The following is a 15,982-nucleotide window of genomic DNA, read 5'->3' as shown; positions in this document are numbered from 1 at the left end:
AATAGGATTCAAGCAAGAATTGGGGGTTTCTTTGCATGCTTGACATGTGTCCTCTTTACTTTGTGGAAAGGGTAAGCTTAGGTGTATAGTGTGTGTGTGTGTGTGTGTGTGTGTGTGTGTGTGTCTAGTCAGTTCTCAAGCTTTGTCATCTTCCCTACTCGCCCTCTAACTTGTCCTCTAGCTATTTGGATTTTTGTACACACAAAAAGCATCCAATTCCATTAACATTTGACCATTGGACTTACACTTTGAAATTTTGGAACTTAACCTTTTGGAAGTCTTAATGGGCTGAACTCTAAGGTCTTTGGAGCCCGTTCATTGCACATTGCACATTGCTCTTCTGCAGATGGTACCCCTTTCGATCCCTAGTGTGGGCCCCCCTACTGTGACCAGTCTGCTAGCCTTACTAATAATCTAGCTTTTTCTCCCCTGGTACTTCCCCATATTAAATGATCAGTTTAACATGAGAAAATCATTTAGGAGAATTAGATATTAGTTATTATGACAATGCGTGATGTCCTAGCTTTTGATGAGGAAGTCTACAGACTATACAAAGTAGCCATGATCCATGACACGCACATGAAAAAACATTGAAGGACTCAAGTTCATGCAATTTATACTCTTTTGAAGAGCTAAGGTTTCTATCATCTCGATTCCTAATACTGCGTTGGTCTCTATTGACTGGGATCTCTATCATCGCGTCAATCATGTCTACGTTGCGATCTTCATCATCATCTCTTCTATGAAGTTTTCCATCATGTCGATTGTTGTCCTCAACAACAATGTTCTATGTGAGTCCTTCAATCACCACCATCCCTGTGGCTAGGATCTCCTCCATATTCATCCTCTATGTCATGGTGATCTCTTGCGTCTTTGTTGTCAACCAATAGCAGCTACTATTTTTACCTTTATTCCTTGCCTTTCATGCATTGCTCATGCAACCTATTTCTGTCAAACCTCCCCATTGTATCGACTCCCACGTTCACTCAAGCAATCCAATCTTCCTCATCTACATGTTATGTCCCATCTTTGGATTAGAAAGCCTGCAAGTTGTACAAAGTAGCCATGATCCATGACACGAGCATGAAAACCTCACTTGGTAAACATTGAACAGCTCAAGTTCTTTTTGTAATGCCCTTCTGAAGAGCTAAGGTTCCTATCATCTCGATCCCTAGTCATGCTCTGGTCTTTGAGTTCGTCATCATCATCATGCTCTCCACAAGTCCTTTGATCACCATCCATCCCTCTGACTACAATCTTTTTTGCATTCATCCTCTCTATCATGGTCTCTTCATCTTTCATACCTTCTCTCATATTGATTGGGATCTTTCTCATCATGTCGATCATGGCTACTGCAATCTTCAGCATCATCCCTTCTATGATTTTTACCATATCCATTGTCATGTTTGGCAGCAACGTTCTTTGTGAGTCCTTCGATCACCACCATCCCTCAAGGCTATGATGTCTTCTATATTAATCCTCTCTATCATGGTCTCTTACGTCTTTCATACCTCCGCCAACGGTGGCTGGAATCCCTATCATCATGTCAAACCTGTCTACTCGATCTCCATCATCATCTATTCTCAACTTCTATATTCATCCTCTCTATCATGGTCTCTTACGTCTTTCATACCTCCGCCAATGGTGGCTATCATCATGTCAATCCTGTCTATTGGATCTGCATCATCATCTATTCTCAACTTCGCCATCATGTCGACTGTTGCGTTCAACAACAATGGTCTCTATGAGCTCTTCGATCACCATCCCTCTGGCTACGATCTTTTCTCTATCATGGTATCTTCCTCTTTCATACCATCTTGTATGGAGATTCATATCCATCATCATGTTGATCATGTATCCTATGCTCTCCATCATTAGCTCTTCTACTACTTATGTCATTGTGTTCTTCTGTTGCTATTTGCTACTCCTCGATCAAGTCCTTGTGCTACTATTTTCTACTTGCAGTCGCTTCTATTCTTCAATGGCACTTCCTCCCTCGACGGCCATAATCTCCATCATCATGTCGATCATATCTAAGCGATCTCTTTATATTCATCCTCTCCGTGTTTCATACAATATTTCATGGCGACCACATCTCCATCATCAGCTCTTACCTCTATGTTGGGAAAGGTGGTCGTCTCATCCTATTTCTTATGGGTGCCTATGCTTTCACCTTGCTACTGTGAATGCTTTCACCTTGTGAAAGTGGGTAAACATCATCCAACTAGGTGGATATGACTTGCACAGCCGATCACGGTGCTATTTGAGGAGTCACTATAGGGTTTGAAATTATAAGGAGCAAGTGACTGTGTACTCGGAGATACACGCACATAGTGTAGTGGTGAGGGCAGCACCTCTAGAGCATGAGATCGTGAGTTGGAGCTGAGTGTGTCCACCCCGTGTGTTGACTTTTTATTCAAAGCTTGCTCGCCGGTTGCGTGCGACTGGCAATCGTCTTGGCTTGCTTTGCCACGAGGGCTAGCATGCCAAAATTTAATACAAACCCTTGCCACTAGCGAGCACCATCTTCTATTTACTTGGTTGGTTTTCAACATTCAATTAAACAGTTCTCAGTAATCATGGCAAAAAGTTGTTGTTGTGTCTACACTCACAAATCTATTCATGGTTTAGAATAACATCTTGACAAGGGTTTTCCTTAGCTTCAACCGGTTGAATGCAAAGCAAGCCTACAAAGGAATATCCTTTTTTACAACAGTAGTACTATGTCCCACTCCTTTTCTCTATTATTTTGATCATAAAGCCTTGCAAGTGTGGATACTCTCTCTGGTTCTCTTGTTACTTTGTGAGAAATTAATACTATGACTTATACAAAAGAAAGCACGATGATTGGTGACAAGTAAACTCAACTAGCAATGATGCATCTCTTAAGGTGCTCGTGCACATACATACTTTTCACGATATCTGCAAGAAAAAATATGCAAGCACAAATATAGTCTAATAGTTTGATTGCTGATGATGGACCAAATTGAGTTGTGGCTAACCAAAAAACACAGGATTAGATACCCTCCTAGTCCATGCCAGTAGGAAGAATCCCTTTTAAAGAGCCAAAAATATTTGACGCTCACTCAACAAGAATAACATTAGAGCCTTTATGGAGCCAAAAAATATATTTGACTTTCCTCAACACTTTGAGAGAATGAGTCTGCGCGCCATCCTATATGGATGTGGAGAGAGAGAGAGAGAGAGAGAGAGAGAGAGAGAGAGAGAGAGAGAGAGAGAGAGAGAGAGAGAGAGAGAGAGAGAGAGAGAGGTGGGGGGGGGGGGGGGGGGGGGCATAAACCATTTTCCATATTAATGTGAGGAGGCATTGTCAACAAAGCCTAACAATCATACCCCTTACAAATTGCATTTGTAAGCAATGAAAGAGTGCATAAACCATCCTCGAAAAAGTGATATGGAGCTTGATTTACCCTTGTAATTTTTATTCTAGAAACGTACATTTGTAAGGCCCCTTAGTATGAGGAGAAGCCATTGTGCATGAGAAAAAATCACTCACCTAAAAAACAAAAGGCAATATCCGAGCAAATATTCTTTTTCATCGGAATACCATGGTCGGACGGTGTCTAGAAGTGGCCGGCAAATACATGACCGATAGTACAAGTTTCGTACAAGTTTTAGGGGTTTTTCGTACAAGTTTCTGAACAGGTCTCCAAAGTGCAGTACACAGAGATTTACTGTACAAGTACAGTGGTTGTATGTACGCTTGATTGTGGACACTCGTTGAGTGTAGAAAGCGTTACAGGTACCACGATAGCAGGTTCAGCAGATTTGCAGGTTTTTGCAAATTGCAGCTATTTTGTCTTAGTGCTTCAAGATGTCTGACGGTTTCAGTCAGATTGTCACTGAGAAGCTTGAGAAAAATAACTACCCTGCATGGAAGTTCAGAATAACAAATTTCCTAAAAGGAAAAGGTTATTGGGACTATGTAGAAGGAGACAATGAAAAGGAACCAGAGATTCCCGAGGCAAATGCTACAGTAGAACAAAGGAAATCTTTGAGGGACTGGCAACAAGGCCAGAGCAAAGTGATGTATTGGCTTTCTATAAGCATCACAGATGGCATGATGGGCTATCTACAAGATGCTGAAACCCCCGCCATTGCATGGAAAAACTTAGGCAGAGTGTTCGAGGTGAACACCAAGGCCAGGAAGCTTCAACTAAAGTCGGAGCTAAATCGGGTTAAGAGGAACAACCTCTCCATCAATGATTATGCTTTGAAGATCAAGAGTATCATTGAGGCTCTTAGATCTATGAAAGTCTCAGTGGAAGACGATGACATTGTCCGTGCATGCTTGGATGGTCTAGGAGATGAGTATGTACATTTCAGGTCTTCCATGAATACAAGAGACGACATCCCCATGTTCCAAGATTTGATTTCTATGCTTATTCTTGAGGAGAAGAACCTTGGTCTTGACACATCTTCTTCTCGTGGCAGAAATAGGTCTGAACATGCGTTCTATTCTAACTCCAATAGAGGTAGAGGTAGAGGTCGTGGTCGAGGCCCAAGTGGTTGCAGGGGCCAATTTCGAGAAGGTCAATCAAATCAAAACAATACAGGTGGCAGGGAAAATTAGTCTCAAGGCAGGGGGAGTCAAAGAGGTCATGGTGCAGGATCAAGCAGGCAGCAACATACTGCAGATAGCAGAGAATATTGGACTTGTGGTGAAAGAGGTCACATGTCACGTGATTGTCCAAAGGGAAAAGCAAGTGGAAAGAGAGAACAGGGCAACTATGTATCTACTAGCAAAGATGCAGATGACAGCAAAAACGAGCGCATGTTTGTTATGCAACATGTAATGAATACAATGACTGCAAAGAATTCCACCCAAGATGATGTTTGGTATGTTGATTCAAGTGCCTCTAATCACACGACGTCTCGTGGAGAGTGGTTTAGAGATATGCGCAAACTAGATGTGTCAGGCTATGTGTAGACAGGAGATGACACAGCTCACCCCATTGCTCATGTAGGGGACATACCTCTAAATACGAAGAGTGGCAAATCAAAGTACTTAGCAGATGTACTTCATGTCCCAAACATTACAAAGAATCTTGTTTCTGTTGGACAAATGGTTGAGCAGGGTATGGTTTGCAGGTTCGCTTCAATCCAAATGGTTGTTATGTAGAATATTTCCAGAATGGCTGTAAGCTGATCACAGAGGGCAAATGTGTGGGCAGAATGTTTACGCTGAATGTAGACATGCCTGAGGTAAAAGCTGCATTATTTGCACAGGGCACAGGTGTTGTGGCTGATGTTGACATTTGGCACAAACGCATTGGCCATGTCAATGAGCAGAGATTGCGCAGCATGCAATCAAAGCAGATTGTAAAAGGTTTGCCCAAATTCAAGGTCGATGGTATGCATAAAGTGTGTGCAGCATGCTAGTTTGGAAAACAGTCAAAGGGCTCATTTCCACATGAGCGCAATGTATGTAAAAAGCCACTTGAGGTGGTGCACACAGATGTTTGGGGTCCAACCGATACTGCAAGTATACATGGTTGCAAGTATTATGTCTCTTTTATTGATGACCATACAAGGAAAGTATGGGTCTACTTCATGCGTAACAAAAGTGAAGTGTTTGGTCACTTTCAGGACTTCAAAGTCATGATTGAGAAGGAGACAGATATGCAAATCAAGACATTGAGGTCAGATGGAGGGGGAGAGTACTTCTCCAATGATTTTTCAGATTTTCTGCGAATGCATGGTATACGCAGGCAGTTTACATGCAGATATACTCCATAGTAGAATGGGGTCGCAGAAAGGAAAAATAGGCACATTGCAGAGGTTGCACGTGCATTGATGAATGAGAAGAACATGCCTCATCATTTATGGGCTGAAGCTGTAAAAACAGCTGTGTACATTATGAACAGGACACCTACAACTGCGGTGCATGATGTAACACCTGAGGAAAAGTTTACAGGTACAAAGCTTGATTTGGCACACTTGAAAGTGTTTGGCTGCATAGCTTACGTGCATGTACCAGATGAGTTGCGTAGAAAATTGGATCCTAAAGCAGAGAAATGTATTCTTGTGGGATATTCCCTTGAACAAAAGGGGTACAGGTGCTACAATCCTACTACACGAGAATTACGAGTGAGCAGAGATGTAGTCTTTGATGAGATGAGCAGCTGGTACAGTAATGCACATGGCACTATTGGGGCTGATGTAAAAGATCATGTGTTTGTACAAAATGTGAGGCCTCAGTCACAGGTTTTGAGTGGACCACAAGAGTCCTCTTCTCGTGGCTCTGTTGAGAAGCCATGGAATGGTAGACTACGTACGCAGGTTACTCCACCAGCAGGTACAGGGAATGTATCACGAAAAGGAAAGGAAAAGGTTGATGAACCTCCCTTTATGGCTGATGCATCATCAGGTTTTTCACATGTAGACATGAATTCAGATGGTTCTGAACAAAGTCTTGATGAGGAATTTGGAATTCCGGCTGTCAGGACACCTGGTGTAAGGAAAGTACAAGAAGATGCTACAGGGCAAAGGAGTGACCCAGAACCGCGCAGATCTAACAGAGTCAGAAATCCAGTTCAGAAATTCACTTATGATGGGTATCTAGCGCATCACCAAGCCTACATGGCTAAGGTGATACAGGATGTGGAGCCCACATGTTTTGAGGATGCAGTTGGAAATGTGCATTGGGATGATGCAATGAATGAAGAGATGGCTGCATTAGAAGCAAATGACACATGGGAGTTGGTGCCATTGCCAAGTGGCAAGAAAGCTATTGGCTATAAATGGGTGTATAAAACTAAGCATAAGGCTGATGGTAACATTGAGCGTCACAAGGCAAGGCTGGTCGCAAAGGGTTATGCACAGACGTATGGCATAGACTATGAGGAGACCTTTGCTCCGGTGGCAAAGATGATGACTCTGAGAGTTGTCATAGCAGTGGCTGCATCTAGAGGATGGATTATGCATCAAATGGATGTAAAGAATTCCTTCTTGAATGGTGAGTAAGAGGAAGTGTATATGGATCAGCCACCTGGTTATGTCAATCCAGGTTACCCAGATTATGTATGCAGACTTCTCAAAGCTTTGTATGGTTTGAAGCAGGGCTCTAGAGCATGGTATGACAGGATTGCCAAGTATCTTGTCAGTATTGGGTTTAGGAGAGCTCATGTTGATCATTCACTCTATGTACGTGAGAGTGATGTGGGGATTGTGGTCATTACCATATATGTAGATGACCTTATTATTGTGGGTGACAATGCTATGGAGATTGACCATGTGAAGGGTCTTCTCAAACAAGAGTTTCAAATGAAAGATTTGGGCGAGTTGCACTACTTTCTTGGCATTGAGGTGATCAGGACTCCACAGGGTGTATGGCTGTCACAGAGACAATATGCTTTGGACATGTTGTCAAAGTATGGTATGGCTGATTGTAAGCCAATTTCTATTCCCTTGGATGTGAATGCAAAGCTCAGTGCAGAGAAGGGTGATGTTGTTGAGGATGTCAAGATGTACAGGAAGATTGTGGGTAGTCTAATCTACTTGACTATCACGAGGCCAGACTTGAGCTACACAGTAGGCTTGGAGAGTCAGTTCATGCAGCTTCCAAGGAAGCCACATTTGGATGGAGTACGACGCACACTTCGGTATGTGCAAGGGACTCTTGACTACGCATTGTTCTATGCAGCAGATGTGCCATTAGCATTGTATGGGTATATAGATGCAGATTGGGCAGGTAGCATTGTTGATAGGAGATCTACGAGTGGCTTCATGTTCTCTTTTGGGAGTGCTGTTGTTACTTGGAGCAGCAAAAAGCAACCTACGGTTGCTTTATCGAGCACAGAGGCCGAGTACAGAGGTGCAGCAGTTGCGGCGTGCGAGGTAGCTTGGCTATGCACATTACTTGAGGACTTGGGAGTGCAGGTGGACCAGCAGATTGTCATCCATTGTGACAACCTCAGCAGCATGCAATTGGCTAGGAACCCAGTGTTCCATGCCAGGACCAAGCACATAGAGGTCCATTACCACTACGTTCGAGAGCGAGTGTCGGCGGGCGACATCGACTTGGTCTACGTCATCACAAAGGAGCAGATAGCGGATATCTTTACCAAGGCCCTTGGAGCTGAGAAGCTTCGACGTTTCCGGACTATGCTTGGACTCTGCGACATGCAGAGCTCGAGGGGGAGTGTTGAGATGTCGATCTCTACATCTTGAGCTGGCATCCACTACGGGTCTTGGCCGCTTAAGGCATTTACTCACTGGCGCGTTAGGTGACCAACACGGAGGATCTCTGCCAGTGATTCTACAGCTGGACTACACTTATAGTGCACGCGTAGTACGCTTCTAGCGAGTTCACACTTAGTGACCGCATGTACATATGTGCTACTTTTCAGTTTTAGCACTTAGTCATTTTTGTACTCTCTTTTCTGTGAAAAGAAGAAGAAGCTTTCCATCTCTGTGTGCTTTGTGCTTGTCTTGTGTAGCTCTCTTGCGTCCTCATTCTTTACAGGCCCCCCTACTGTGACGAGTTTGCTAGCCTTACTAATAATCTAGCTTTTTCTCCCCTGGTACTTCCCCATATTAAATGATTAGTTTAACATGAGAAAATCATTTAGGAGAATTAGATATTAGTTATTATGACATTACCTCTCTCTTGAAATCATAGTCGTCCTCGACTATCAGGTAGAGATGATAAAGCATAGTTATTAGTGTTTTGCTTAGCGGGTATAGGATCCCTATTTTACCCTACGACACCATTCCACAATGGATGACTAATCCATTTGGCGCTTGAGAGCGGAAGCTGCCGCAAGCATGTCTGCGCATTAGTCCTATCAATCTTCCATAGTAGAGTAACAAGCTCTACTTGGTGTTTGGGAGACGTCGTCTCCGCAAACTTGATCCTAAGCATGCATACTTCTTAACATTTGTGCACAATAAAGAAAAAATAAAGAGTCTTATAAGACAAAAACATTAATCATTTAAAACATATTTACATTTGCTTACTCTAGGGAATCATTGTAAGCATTGACAAGGTTTAGGGTATCCTTTAATTGTATGCCTTGCATCCATCTAGCATCTTCAAAAGGATTATTCTTAAACTTAATAAGATACTATCGGATAATCTTACCACCTCTCAATACCTTGTCTTCGTGTCAGAGAATGGACTCTGTCTGCAGTACCTCTTCTTGGTCTTCAATCTCCGGTGGGTCTTCTATGGTTGCTTCTTGGGGTGGCTCTCCTTGGTAAGGCTTTAACAGGCTCACATGAAAAGCATTGTGTATGAGCCAGTGGTTGGGCAACTTGTGTTGGGGTATAAAGCCCAATGTGGTCGCCCAGGTAAGTGGGCGGGCCGCCAGGTATGTACACATATTCTTTTGTAAAAACCTAAGAAGAACTCACTATGCTCTACACATTATAGTAGAGCGAGTTCACCATATCGTCGTGCTCTTCTTCTCGCACTCTCTCTCGCATCGCACTTCCGCTCGTACTCCTTCAACTGGTATCAGAGCTCAGATCGAGGCTCGGGGCAGCGCTGCAGGAGGTTAGAGTCACCAACTCAGATTGGAGTGAAATTCGACAGGCAAAGACACGGCCCCAAGTCTTCATTCTGAAGTCATCTCGGCCACCGTTCGGCTTCGACAAAGGTCTGCGCAGGCCATTTTTTACTACGTGGTCTCGACGGGTGCAGATCCGACTCTGCAAATTTGGGGTTTTCGGCCTACAACTGCAGGTGCTGAGGATATTGACACTCCCAGAGTGTTGATTTGTGGCTGTCTACACATCGAAGGACGGCTCACAGTTCTTGGAGGCGTGTCACATACGACACGGGCGCATCTACACACAGACTGTAGGCGACATCCACTAATTCATCAGGTAGCTTGTGTTTGTTGCTTGATATTCCAGATTTCATCCTGACATTGCAGGTACTTCAACATGGGATGTATTATTAGATATGATGTATGTTTGTTGAGGGTTTGCTTGCTGTGAGTCACGCAGCAAACAACCGCCGCAACGGTTACAGCATATAGTGGGCAATTTGTGGGTGTATGACTTTGTGGGAAGTCTATGTACTGTCAGATTTACTGCAACCTTTGTTGAGGGTCGAGTGAGGTTTTATTGAGCTGGGGGATTCTCGAATGTTGAGATCCTTTTGGTGATACAAGTCTTGGAGCGATCCCTCGAGCACCCTTAGATAGGCAGCTAGGATGTATTGACTGTGAGTTAGACAGTTGGGATTGCATCTTTGCTTTACTGCCGTTGAGGCATTGTCATAGTCTATGCTTACAGGACAGTAATAGGACAGTGAGAGACAGTACCGATGCAGGACAGGTTTACCCGCAGCTTACAGTGTTAGAGAGACAATGTTTTTTGAACTGTTTTTTGGTCTGTTTTTTGAGTACACCAGAGCCATTTTACAAAGGAGACTCTACCAAAATTTATGCAAAATTTGAAGCTTTCTTGGTTCATTTGACAGGTTGATATTGGTTCAGAGGTCAGTTTACAGGGGAAACTCTGCCGAATTTTTCCCAGGAAAGTAAACCATTGTGAAGCGTAGCTATGGCTGGATCACAGGACACTGCTCTTTACCATATCAAGAAGCTGGATGGAACCAATTTCCCATTGTGGAAGAAGCACATTTGGCACGTGTTGGTACAAAAGAAGCAGATAAAACCTATGAAGCTCAAGGGGATAAAACTAGAAGATATGGACGAAGATAAATGGAGCGAAATGGATGAATTGGCACTTTCTACCATTATGCTGACTTTGGAAGAAAGCGTTTACTTCAATGTAGCAGACGAGATGTCGGCCTATCAAGCATGGTTAAAGCTGAGTGATCTTTATGAGCAGCAGAGTGCAGCTTCACAGGTATACTGGCTTAAGAAGCTTGTTGACTTGAAGATGAAAGAAGGGACACCTATGTCCAATCATCTGAATGAATTCAACACAATTTACAGTCAGTTGTCAGCTCAAGGTGTCAAGTTTGATGAACCTGTTAGAGCTATGTTCCTATTGATCACATTTCCGGAAAGTTGGGACACTTTTCGCACAGCTTTGAGTAATTCTGCACCTTCAGATGGTTTGAACATAGCAGGTGTAGAAGGAAGTCTGCTTACTGAAGAAACCAATAGAAAGACAATGGACAAAGGCAAAGGAACAGCCTTAGTTGTCAGGGGAAGGACCAAAGAAAAGTACAAAGGTGGAAAGAGGAATCAGTCTCGTAGCAAGTCCCGCAGTGCTAAAGGCAAGAGTGACATAGAATGCTACCATTGTGGCAAGAAGGGTCACATGAAAAGAGATTGCAGAGAATGAAAAGGAGAAAAAGGCAAAGAGAAAGCTGAAGACCATGGTGAGAAGAACAAGTCCTCAGTGAAGATTCAAGAAATAAATGTGACAAACACTGTTGCAGAGGATGACAGTCTAGTGTCAGGAGACATCTACTTCTTGAAGAATACAATGGACTCAGCTCTTCTTACAGCATCTGATGGAAATGCACTGAGTGACTGGATTATAGACTCAGGGGCATCACTTCATGTGTCTCCAAACAAGGAGTGGTTTACTTCTTATGTGACCACTAAAGATCATGTTCGGCTAGGCAATGGGCAGACATGTGAGATCTTAGGTGTTGGAGATGTTCAATTGAAGTTTCAGAATGGCTCTTCTTTCACGCTGAAGAATGTGAGACATGTTCCCGCAATTACAAAGAGCTTGATCAGCACAGGTTTACTTGATGATGCTGGCTACGTCACCACTTTTGGACAGAACATGTGGAAGATATCCAAGGTTCTATGACAGTAGCACATGGAGTAAAGTCTGAAGACTTTACATGATTTATGTATCAAATGTCTCTAAAAATGTAATCAATGTAACCGAGCAGCCGAACGTTTCTTTGTGGCATAGCCGGTTAGGACATATGTCCAAGAAGGGAATGGAAATCTTGTCTCGTTCTGGTTATTTGCCTGGCTTTTCATTCAATGATTTTGAATTCTGTGAACATTGTCTGTATGGTAAGCAAACACAGCAGCCACATAAGCATAGAAGCACTAGAAGAGATACACAGTTGGCACTTGTTCATAGTGATTTGTGTGGACCTATGCCTAGCCTATCTCTAGGGGGAGCTTCTTACTTTATGACATTTATAGATGATTACTCGAGGAAAGTATGGGTTTACTTTCTCAAGCACAAGGATGAAGCGTTTAGTGTTTTCAAAACGTTTGTGACACTTATGGAGAATCAGAGTGGCAAGAAGCTTAAATGCTTACGCACTGACAATGGTGGAGAGTATGTTTCAAAGGCCTTTCAGGACTTTTGTGAGTCAAAAGGTATAAAACGTGAACTTACTGCTCCTTACAATCCTCCTCAAAATGGTGTTGCTGAGAGGATGAATAGGACCATACAAGAGAAGGTCAGAAGTATGTTGTCTAATGCACAGCTGCCAAATGGGTTTTGGGCTGAAGCTGTATCAACAACTGTTCATCTTGTAAATAGATCTCCTAGCAAGGTTTTGCAGAAGGATTCAGTGCCAGAGATGGTATGGTCAGGCAAAATGCCCTCATACAAGCATCTCAGAGTCTTTGGCTGTGAGGCATATACTCACGTTCCAAAGGAATTTAGGAACAAACTTGAGCCAAAGAGTAGAAAGTGCATCTTTCTAGGCTATGGTAATTCTGGTGAGATGGGGTACAGACTTTGGGATTCCGAATCCAGAAATGTTGTCCGCAGCAATGATGTTCACTTTAATGAATCCAAATGTCATTCTAAACCAGAGAGGGTTGAGGAGATTAGAAGAGTTGTCTTCCAAGAAGATGGACCTGCACGTGCAAGACAAAATGTCAGGACTCAAGAGGAGCAAGGACAGGATAGAGTGGAACCACGGGTTGTGGCTTAGCCTGAGCCACCTATTGTGCGTAGATCTGGACGTGTCACGCGACCTCCTGATAGGTTTGTTCCATCTATGAACTATGTCATGTTGACTGATTGCAATGAGCCTTCATGTTACAAGGAAGCAGTGCAAATGAAGGACTCCGGGAATTGGCAATTGGCCATGCAGTCAGAGATGAAAGCTCTGAATAAAAACAAGATGTGGAAGCTAGTTAAATTACCACAGGGCAAAAAGGATCTACCTTGTAAATGGGTTTACAGGTATAAGATCACCGCTCATGATAGTCAGCCAAAGTACAAAGCAAGGCTTGTTGCCAAGGGCTTTAAGCAAGAACAAGGCATTGACCTTTGATGAAGTCTTCTCTCCGGTGGTCAAGATGAGTACATTGAGATGCTTTCTTGCATTGGTTGCCATATTAGATTTGGTGTTGCACCAAATGGATGTCAAGACAGCGTTCTTGCATGGTGATTTAGATGTGGAAATTTACATGCAGCAGCCAGAAGGGTTTGTTGAGAAAGGCAAGGAAGATTGGGTATGCCAGTTGTTAAAGAGTCTTTATGGCTTAAAACAATCACCGAGGGCATGGTACCATAAGTTCCACAAGTTTATGCTTTCTCAAGGCTACAAACATAGTGAGTTCGATCACTGTCTATATACAAAGAAGGCTAAGGATGGTAGTTGACTGATCCTTATTTTGTATGTGGATGACATGTTGATTGCTGGCAGGCACTTGGAAGAAATTTTAGCTTTGAAGTCAAAGATGGCAAAATCGTTTGACATGAAAGACATGGGTGAGGCAAGTCATATACTTGGTATGCGCATTGAGAGAGACAGATCAAAGAAGTTGATTTGGTTATCTCAAACAGAGTATATTGACAAGGTTTTGCAACGTTTCAATATGGAGAAGGGAAAGGCATTGAGTGTTCCATTGCCACCATATGTGAAACTTAGCAAACAAGATTGTCCTGTGTCTGAGGAAGAACAGGCTGAAATGGATAAGATTCCATATGCGTCTGCAGTGGGTAGTTTGATGTATGCAATGATTGCTACTCGCCCAGACATTGCATTTGCAGTGGGAGTAGTAAGTCGATACATGTCAAACCCAGGCAAGAAACATTGGGAGGCAGTGAAAGGAATATTGAGGTACCTGAAAGCTACAAAGAGTGTGCGTATATGCTATGGGAGTGAGGAGCTAAGTGTAAAGGGTTTTACAGACTCAGATTATGCAGGTGAATTAGACAACCGAAGGTCTACGTCAGGGTATGTCTTTACATTGGCTGGTGGAGCAGTATCATGGCGTTCTAGATTACAAGATTGTGTTACTCAGTCTACTACAGAGGCTGAATATGTTGCAGCATCAGAGGCATGCAAAGAATCAATTTGGCTTAATCGACTAGTAACAGATTTGGGAATCAAAGAAGAGATGCCTGTGTTATATTGTGATAGTCAAAGTGCTATACAATTGGCTCGCAATCCAGTTTATCACTCAAAGACAAAGCATGTGGATGTGAAGTATCATTTCATCAGGGAAATGCTCGAGGATAAGCAACTTCAGCTTGTCAAAGTTCACACCACAGAAAATCCTGCTGATCTACTTACAAAAGGACTTCCCTCAGAGAGCTTTGCGCATTTTCGCAAGCAGTTAGGTGTAGGGTAGTATATCACTTCTCTACATCTCTTGTATATTAGCTTGTATAGTAGCTTCTCTCACACTTAAAGTACCACATTGGACTTTAAGTGGGAGGTTGTTGGGGTATAAAGCCCAATGTGGTCGCCCAGGTAAGTGGGCGGGCCGCCAGGTATGTACACATATTCTTTTGTAAAAACCTAACTAGAACTCACTATGCTCTACACATTACAGTAGAGCGAGTTCACCATATTGTCGATCTCTTCTTCTCGCACCGTCTCTCTCGCGTCGCACTTCCGCTCGTACTCCTTCAACTTGAGCTGATAAGCTGTCTCATTGATTGGCTTAAGAATCTGAAAGAGGCCATAGTACCTTTTTGCTACTTTAGCATAGTATTTTTGGTGTCCCGTAGGATTCTTGCCCGTCGTGTGCCTTAATCGAGCCTTGGGAAATTTAAGCAAGACCCAATCATTTTCTTTACAGGTTAGGGCTCTTCTGTGCTTGTTAGCAGTATCCTTTTGCCTTTGCTGTGAGATGGATATAGCATCTTTAATCTTTTGGAAAGATTCTTGTAGGTCGCGGCTATATTCATCTGCAGCAAAGATCTTCCCATGTACCTTAAGTAGCAGGGGACTTTTTTATCTTCCCTCAATTACCTCAAAAGGTGCTTTTCCCGTGGATGTATGTACTGTGTTATTGTAAGCATACTCCACTAAAGGTAAGTACTTCTCCCATTGGGATCTTTGATCTACTTCAGTGACATAAGCTTTGAGTAGATCAGGAATTGTTAGGTTAGCTATCTCACTTTGACCATCCGTTTGCGGGTGATAGGCCGAAGAGAAATTTAGCCTTGTACCTTAATTCTCAAAGAGACCCTTCCAGAAATTGCTGGTCATTCTAGGATCTCTATCCGACACTATTGGCATTGGCAAGCCGTGGTACTTAAAGATTTGTGATATAAAGAGGGTTGCCATTTGATGGGCCTTAATAGTCTTTTTGATAGGTATGAAATGCGCTTGTTTGCTGAACCTGTCTACTATTGTCCATATTCCCGTATTCCCATGGATAGACTTTGGCAATCCAAAGATAAAATCCATGGATATGCTCTCCGAGGGTGAATTAGGGATTGGCAAAGGTTGAAGCAAACCAGGTTGTTTCCCTCTATCAAACTTTGTCTTTTGGCAAACCACACATTTTCAAACATACTCTTGTATGTTCGCTTTCATGGTAGGCCAATAGAAGTACATTTCTATCCCTCTTAGGGTAGCTTGAATCCCTCTATGCCCTGCATATGGAGGAGCATGAGATTCATACATTACTTTCTCACGTAGTGAGTTAGTAACACATAGCCTATTACCAGAGAGAAGATAACCATCTTGTAAGGTAAATGGTTCCTCTTTCTTCCCTAGTGCAAGGGCTGACATCACATCTTTAAAATCAGAATCGATAGAGTACTCATCTATCATAGAAGATAGATCATTGTGAGTTGCTATGGA

The sequence above is a fragment of the Adiantum capillus-veneris genome, chromosome 8 (assembly GCF_014529385.1).
Source record: "Adiantum capillus-veneris isolate H3 chromosome 8, ASM1452938v2, whole genome shotgun sequence".
In the NCBI taxonomy this organism is placed as follows: Eukaryota; Viridiplantae; Streptophyta; class Polypodiopsida; order Polypodiales; family Pteridaceae; genus Adiantum; species Adiantum capillus-veneris.
This window is presented reverse-complemented; position numbering follows the sequence as displayed.